We start from the raw sequence: 8,750 nt of genomic DNA, 5'->3' as shown, positions 1-8,750 counted from the left end.
ACGAATTGTCACACGCTAAGATTCAATGCAAATCGGCCACATTATGGCCTTCCTACTAAAAAAGGGTCGAAAACTAGTAATGTCAAAAATTAACGAGTATATTTTCTTAACCCCCATTTTGGCTGAATTTTTAGAGAATGCAAAAATATCCCATGGAAGTCGTAGTTATGCTGTTTACCTATCCAACGAATTGTCACACGCTAAGATTCAATGCAAATCGGCCACATTATGGCCTTCCTACTAAAAAAGGGTCGAAAACGAGTAATGTCCCAAATTAACGAGGATATTTTCTTAACCCCCATTTTGGCTGAATTTTTAGAGAATGCAAAAATATCCCATGGAAGTCATAGTTATGTTGTTTACCTATCCAACGAATTGTCACACGCTAAGATTCAATCCAAATCGGCCACATTATGGCCTTCCTAGTAAAAAAGGGTCGAAAACGTGTAATGTCCCAAATTAACGAGGAGATTTTCTTAACCTCCATTTTGGCTGAATTTTTAAAAAATGCAAAAATATCCCATGGAAGTCGTAGCTATGTTGTTTACCTATCCAACAAATTGTCCCATGCTAAGATTCAATACAAACCGGCCACTTTATGGCCTTCCTTATAAAAAAGGGTCGAAAACGAGTAATGTCCTAAATTAACGAGGGGATTTTCTTAACCTCCATTTTGGCTGAATTTTTACAGAATGCAAAAATATCCCATGGAAGTCGTAGTTATGTTGTTTACCTATCCAACGAATTGTCACACGCTAAGATTCAATGCAAATCGGCCACATTATGGCCTTCCTACTAAAAAAGGGTCGAAAACGAGTAATGTCCCAAATTAACAAGGATATTTTCTTAACCCCCATTTTGGCTGAATTTTTAGAGAATGCAAAAATATCCCATGGAAGTCATAGTTATGTTGTTTACCTATCCAACGAATTGTCACACGCTAAGATTCAATGCAAATCGGCCACATTATGGCCTTCCTAGTAAAAATGGGTCGAAAACGAGTAATGTCCCAAATTAACGAGGAGATTTTCTTAACCTCCATTTTGGCTGAATTTTTAAAAAATGCAAAAATATCCCATGGAAGTCGTAGCTATGTTGTTTACCTATCCAACGAATTGTCCCATGCTAAGATTCAATACAAACCGGCCACTTTATGGCCTTCCTTATAAAAAGGGTCGAAAACGAGTAATGTCCTAAATTAACGAGGGGATTTTCTTAACCTCCATTTGGACTGAATTTTTAGAGAATGCAAAAATATCCCATGGAAGTCGTAGTTATGTTGTTTACCTATCCAACGAATTGTCACACGCTAAGATTCAATGCAAATCGGCCACATTATGGCCTTCCTACTAAAAAAGGGTCGAAAACGAGTAATGTCCCAAATTAACGAGGATATTTTCTTAACCCCCATTTTGGCTGAATTTTTAGAGAATGCAAAAATATCCCATGGAAGTCGTAGTTATGTTGTTTACCTATCCAACGAATTGTCACACGCTAAGATTCAATGCAAGTCGGCCACATTATGGCCTTCCTACTAAAAAAGGGTCGAAAACGAGTAATGTCAATAATTAACGAGTATATTTTCTTAACCCCCATTTTGGCTGAATTTTTAGAGAATGCAAAAATATCCCATGAAAGTCGTAGTTATGCTGTTTACCTATCCAACGAATTGTCACACGCTAAGATTCAATGCAAATCGGCCACATTATGGCCTTCCTACTAAAAAAGGGTCGAAAACGAGTAATGTCAAAAATTAACGAGTATATTTTCATAACCCCCATTTTGGCTGAATTTTTAGAGAATGCAAAAATATCCCATGGAAGTCGTAGTTATGCTGTTTACCTATCCAACGAATTGTCACACGCTAAGATTCAATGCAAATCGGCCACATTATGGCCTTCCTACTAAAAAAGGGTCGAAAACGAGTAATGTCCCAAATTAACGAGGATATTTTCTTAACCCCCATTTTGGCTGAATTTTAAAAGAATGCAAAAATATCCCATGGAAGTCATAGTTATGTTGTTTACCTATCCAACGAATTGTCACACGCTAAGATTCAATGCAAATCGGCCACATTATGGCCTTCCTAGTAAAAAAGGGTCGAAAACGAGTAATGTCCCAAATTAACGAGGAGATTTTCTTAACCTCCATTTTGGCTGAATTTTTAAAAAATGCAAAAATATCCCATGGAAGTCGTAGCTATGTTGTTTACCTATCCAACAAATTGTCCCATGCTAAGATTCAATACAAACCGGCCACTTTATGGCCTTCCTTATAAAAAAGGGTCGAAAACGAGTAATGTCAAAAATTAACGAGTATACTTTCTTAACCCCCATTTTGGCTGAATTTTTAGAGAATGCAAAAATATCCCATGGAAGTCGTAGTTATGCTGTTTACCTATCCAACGAATTGTCACACGCTAAGATTCAATGCAAATCGGCCACATTATGGCCTTCCTACTAAAAAAGGGTCGAAAACGAGTAATGTCCCAAATTAACAAGGATATTTTCTTAACCCCCATTTTGGCTGAATTTTTAGAGAATGCAAAAATATCCCATGGAAGTCATAGTTATGTTGTTTACCTATCCAACGAATTGTCACACGCTAAGATTCAATGCAAATCGGCCACATTATGGCCTTCCTAGTAAAAATGGGTCGAAAACGAGTAATGTCCCAAATTAACGAGGAGATTTTCTTAACCTCCATTTTGGCTGAATTTTTAAAAAATGCAAAAATATCCCATGGAAGTCGTAGCTATGTTGTTTACCTATCCAACGAATTGTCCCATGCTAAGATTCAATACAAACCGGCCACTTTATGGCCTTCCTTATAAAAAGGGTCGAAAACGAGTAATGTCCTAAATTAACGAGGGGATTTTCTTAACCTCCATTTTGACTGAATTTTTAGAGAATGCAAAAATATCCCATGGAAGTCTTAGTTATGTTGTTTACCTATCCAACGAATTGTCACACGCTAAGATTCAATGCAAATCGGCCACATTATGGCCTTCCTACTAAAAAAGGGTCGAAAACGAGTAATGTCCCAAATTAACGAGGATATTTTCTTAACCCCCATTTTGGCTGAATTTTTAGAGAATGCAAAAATATCCCATGGAAGTCGTAGTTATGTTGTTTACCTATCCAACGAATTGTCACACGCTAAGATTCAATGCAAGTCGGCCACATTATGGCCTTCCTACTAAAAAAGGGTCGAAAACGAGTAATGTCAATAATTAACGAGTATATTTTCTTAACCCCCATTTTGGCTGAATTTTTAGAGAATGCAAAAATATCCCATGGAAGTCGTAGTTATGCTGTTTACCTATCCAACGAATTGTCCCATGCTAAGATTCAATACAAACCGGCCACTTTATGGCCTTCCTTATAAAAAAGGGTCGAAAACGAGTAATGTCAAAAATTAACGAGTATACTTTCTTAACCCCCATTTTGGCTGAATTTTTAGAGAATGCAAAAATATCCCATGGAAGTCGTAGTTATGCTGTTTACCTATCCAACGAATTGTCACACGCTAAGATTCAATGCAAATCGGCCACATTATGGCCTTCCTACTAAAAAAGGGTCGAAAACGAGTAATGTCCCAAATTAACAAGGATATTTTCTTAACCCCCATTTTGGCTGAATTTTTAGAGAATGCAAAAATATCCCATGGAAGTCATAGTTATGTTGTTTACCTATCCAACGAATTGTCACACGCTAAGATTCAATGCAAATCGGCCACATTATGGCCTTCCTAGTAAAAATGGGTCGAAAACGAGTAATGTCCCAAATTAACGAGGAGATTTTCTTAACCTCCATTTTGGCTGAATTTTTAAAAAATGCAAAAATATCCCATGGAAGTCGTAGCTATGTTGTTTACCTATCCAACGAATTGTCCCATGCTAAGATTCAATACAAACCGGCCACTTTATGGCCTTCCTTATAAAAAGGGTCGAAAACGAGTAATGTCCTAAATTAACGAGGGGATTTTCTTAACCTCCATTTTGACTGAATTTTTAGAGAATGCAAAAATATCCCATGGAAGTCGTAGTTATGTTGTTTACCTATCCAACAAATTGTCACACGCTAAGATTCAATGCAAATCGGCCACATTATGGCCTTCCTACTAAAAAAGGGTCGAAAACGAGTAATGTCCCAAATTAACGAGGATATTTTCTTAACCCCCATTTTGGCTGAATTTTTAGAGAATGCAAAAATATCCCATGGAAGTCGTAGTTATGTTGTTTACCTATCCAACGAATTGTCACACGCTAAGATTCAATGCAAGTCGGCCACATTATGGCCTTCCTACTAAAAAAGGGTCGAAAACGAGTAATGTCAATAATTAACGAGTATATTTTCTTAACCCCCATTTTGGCTGAATTTTTAGAGAATGCAAAAATATCCCATGGAAGTCGTAGTTATGCTGTTTACCTATCCAACGAATTGTCACACGCTAAGATTCAATGCAAATCGGCCACATTATGGCCTTCCTACTAAAAAAGGGTCGAAAACGAGTAATGTCAAAAATTAACGAGTATATTTTCATAACCCCCATTTTGGCTGAATTTTTAGAGAATGCAAAAATATCCCATGGAAGTCGTAGTTATGCTGTTTACCTATCCAACGAATTGTCACACGCTAAGATTCAATGCAAATCGGCCACATTATGGCCTTCCTACTAAAAAAGGGTCGAAAACGAGTAATGTCCCAAATTAACGAGGATATTTTCTTAACCCCCATTTTGGCTGAATTTTAAGAGAATGCAAAAATATCCCATGGAAGTCATAGTTATGTTGTTTACCTATCCAACGAATTGTCACACGCTAAGATTCAATGCAAATCGGCCACATTATGGCCTTCCTAGTAAAAAAGGGTCGAAAACGAGTAATGTCCCAAATTAACGAGGAGATTTTCTTAACCTCCATTTTGGCTGAATTTTTAAAAAATGCAAAAATATCCCATGGAAGTCGTAGCTATGTTGTTTACCTATCCAACAAATTGTCCCATGCTAAGATTCAATACAAACCGGCCACTTTATGGCCTTCCTTATAAAAAAGGGTCGAAAACGAGTAATGTCAAAAATTAACGAGTATATTTTCTTAACCCCCATTTTGGCTGAATTTTTAGAGAATGCAAAAATATCCCATGGAAGTCGTAGTTATGCTGTTTACCTATCCAACGAATTGTCACACGCTAAGATTCAATGCAAATCGGCCACATTATGGCCTTCCTACTAAAAAAGGGTCGAAAACGAGTAATGTCCCAAATTAACGAGGATATTTTCTTAACCCCCATTTTGGCTGAATTTTTAGAGAATGCAAAAATATCCCATGGAAGTCATAGTTATGTTGTTTACCTATCCAACGAATTGTCACACGCTAAGATTCAATGCAAATCGGCCACATTATGGCCTTCCTACTAAAAAAGGGTCGAAAACGAGTAATGTCCCAAATTAACGAGGATATTTTCTTAACCCCCATTTTGGCTGAATTTTTAGAGAATGCAAAAATATCCCATGGAAGTCATAGTTATGTTGTTTACCTATCCAACGAATTGTCACACGCTAAGATTCAATGCAAATCGGCCACATTATGGCCTTCCTAGTAAAAAAGGGTCGAAAACGAGTAATGTCCCAAATTAACGAGGAGATTTTCTTAACCTCCATTTTGGCTGAATTTTTAAAAAATGCAAAAATATCCCATGGAAGTCGTAGCTATGTTGTTTACCTATCCAACAAATTGTCCCATGCTAAGATTCAATACAAACCGCCCACTTTATGGCCTTCCTTATAAAAAAGGGTCGAAAACGAGTAATGTCCTAAATTAACGAGGGGATTTTCTTAACCTCCATTTTGGCTGAATTTTTAGAGAATGCAAAAATATCCCATGGAAGTCGTAGTTATGTTGTTTACCTATCCAACGAATTGTCACACGCTAAGATTCAATGCAAATCGGCCACATTATGGCCTTCCTACCAAAAAAGGGTCGAAAACGAGTAATGTCCCAAATTAACAAGGATATTTTCTTAACCCCCATTTTGGCTGAATTTTTAGAGAATGCAAAAATATCCCATGGAAGTCATAGTTATGTTGTTTACCTATCCAACGAATTGTCACACGCTAAGATTCAATGCAAATCGGCCACATTATGGCCTTCCTAGTAAAAATGGGTCGAAAACGAGTAATGTCCCAAATTAACGAGGAGATTTTCTTAACCTCCATTTTGGCTGAATTTTTAAAAAATGCAAAAATATCCCATGGAAGTCGTAGCTATGTTGTTTACCTATCCAACGAATTGTCCCATGCTAAGATTCAATACAAACCGGCCACTTTATGGCCTTCCTTATAAAAAAGGGTCGAAAACGAGTAATGTCCTAAATTAACGAGGGGATTTTCTTAACCTCCATTTTGGCTGCATTTTTAGAGAATGCAAAAATATCCCATGGAAGTCGTAGTTATGTTGTTTACCTATCCAACGAATTATCACACGCTAAGATTCAATGCAAATCGGCCACATTATGGCCTTCCTACTAAAAAAGGGTCGAAAACGAGTAATGTCCCAAATTAACGAGGATATTTTCTTAACCCCCATTTTGGCTGAATTTTTAGAGAATGCAAAAATATCCCATGGAAGTCATAGTTATGTTGTTTACCTATCCAACGAATTGTCACACGCTAAGATTCAATGCAAATCGGCCACATTATGGCCTTCCTACTAAAAAAGGGTCGAAAACGAGTAATGTCAAAAATTAACGAGGATATTTTCTTAACCCCCATTTTGGCTGAATTTTTAGAGAATGCAAAAATATCCCATGGAAGTCGTAGTTATGTTGTTTACCTATCCAACGAATTGTCACACGCTAAGATTCAATGCAAATCGGCCACATTATGGCCTTCCTACTAAAAAAGGGTCGAAAACGAGTAATGTCAAAAATTAACGAGGATATTTTCTTAACCCCCATTTCGGCTGAATGTTTAGAGAATGCAAAAATATCCCATGGAAGTCGTAGTTATGTTGTTTACCTATCCAACGAATTGTCAGACGCTAAGATTCAATGCAAATCGGCCACATTATGGCCTTCCTATTAAAAAAGGGTCGAAAACGAGTAATGTCCCAAATTAACGAGGAGATTTTCTTAACCTCCATTTTGGCTGAATTTTTAAAAAAAGCAAAAATATCCCATGGAAGTCGTAGCTATATTGTTTACCTATCCAACGAATTGTCCCATGCTAAGATTCAATACAAACCGGCCACTTTATGGCCTTCCTTATAAAAAAGGGTCGAAAACGAGTAATGTCCTAAATTAACGAGGGGATTTTCTTAACCTCCATTTTGGCTGAATTTTTAGAGAATGCAAAAATATCCCATGGAAGTCGTAGTTATGTTGTTTACCTATCCAACGAATTGTCACACGCTAAGATTCAATGCAAATCGGCCACATTATGGCCTTCCTACTAAAAAAGGGTCGAAAACGAGTAATGTCCCAAATTAACGAGGATATTTTCTTAACCCCCATTTTGGCTGAATTTTTAGAGAATGCAAAAATATCCCATGGAAGTCATAGTTATGTTGTTTACCTATCCAACGAATTGTCACACGCTAAGATTCAATGCAAATCGGCCACATTATGGCCTTCCTAGTAAAAATGGGTCGAAAACGAGTAATGTCCCAAATTAACGAGGAGATTTTCTTAACCTCCATTTTGGCTGAATTTTTAAAAAATGCAAAAATATCCCATGGAAGTCGTAGCTATGTTGTTTACCTATCCAACGAATTGTCCCATGCTAAGATTCAATACAAACCGGCCACTTTATGGCCTTCCTTATAAAAAAGGGTCGAAAACGAGTAATGTCCTAAATTAACGAGGGGATTTTCTTAACCTCCATTTTGGCTGCATTTTTAGAGAATGCAAAAATATCCCATGGAAGTCGTAGTTATGTTGTTTACCTATCCAACGAATTATCACACGCTAAGATTCAATGCAAATCGGCCACATTATGGCCTTCCTACTAAAAAAGGGTCGAAAACGAGTAATGTCCCAAATTAACGAGGATATTTTCTTAACCCCCATTTTGGCTGAATTTTTAGAGAATGCAAAAATATCCCATGGAAGTCATAGTTATGTTGTTTACCTATCCAACGAATTGTCACACGCTAAGATTCAATGCAAATCGGCCACATTATGGCCTTCCTACTAAAAAAGGGTCGAAAACGAGTAATGTCAAAAATTAACGAGGATATTTTCTTAACCCCCATTTTGGCTGAATTTTTAGAGAATGCAAAAATATCCCATGGAAGTCGTAGTTATGTTGTTTACCTATCCAACGAATTGTCACACGCTAAGATTCAATGCAAATCGGCCACATTATGGCCTTCCTACTAAAAAAGGGTCGAAAACGAGTAATGTCAAAAATTAACGAGGATGTTTCTTAACCCCCATTTCGGCTGAATGTTTAGAGAATGCAAAAATATCCCATGGAAGTCGTAGTTATGTTGTTTACCTATCCAACGAATTGTCAGACGCTAAGATTCAATGCAAATCGGCCACATTATGGCCTTCCTACTAAAAAAGGGTCGAAAACGAGTAATGTCCCAAATTAACGAGGAGATTTTCTTAACCTCCATTTTGGCTGAATTTTTAAAAAAAGCAAAAATATCCCATGGAAGTCGTAGCTATATTGTTTACCTATCCAACGAATTGTCCCATGCTAAGATTCAATACAAACCGGCCACTTTATGGCCTTCCTTATAA

The sequence above is a fragment of the Medicago sativa genome, chromosome 6, assembly GCF_051527215.1.
Source record: "Medicago sativa cultivar Bolivia chromosome 6, Bolivia_mono, whole genome shotgun sequence".
NCBI lineage: Eukaryota > Viridiplantae > Streptophyta > Magnoliopsida > Fabales > Fabaceae > Medicago > Medicago sativa.
The sequence above is the reverse complement of the archived record's forward strand: the minus strand, read 5'-3'. Positions refer to the sequence as shown.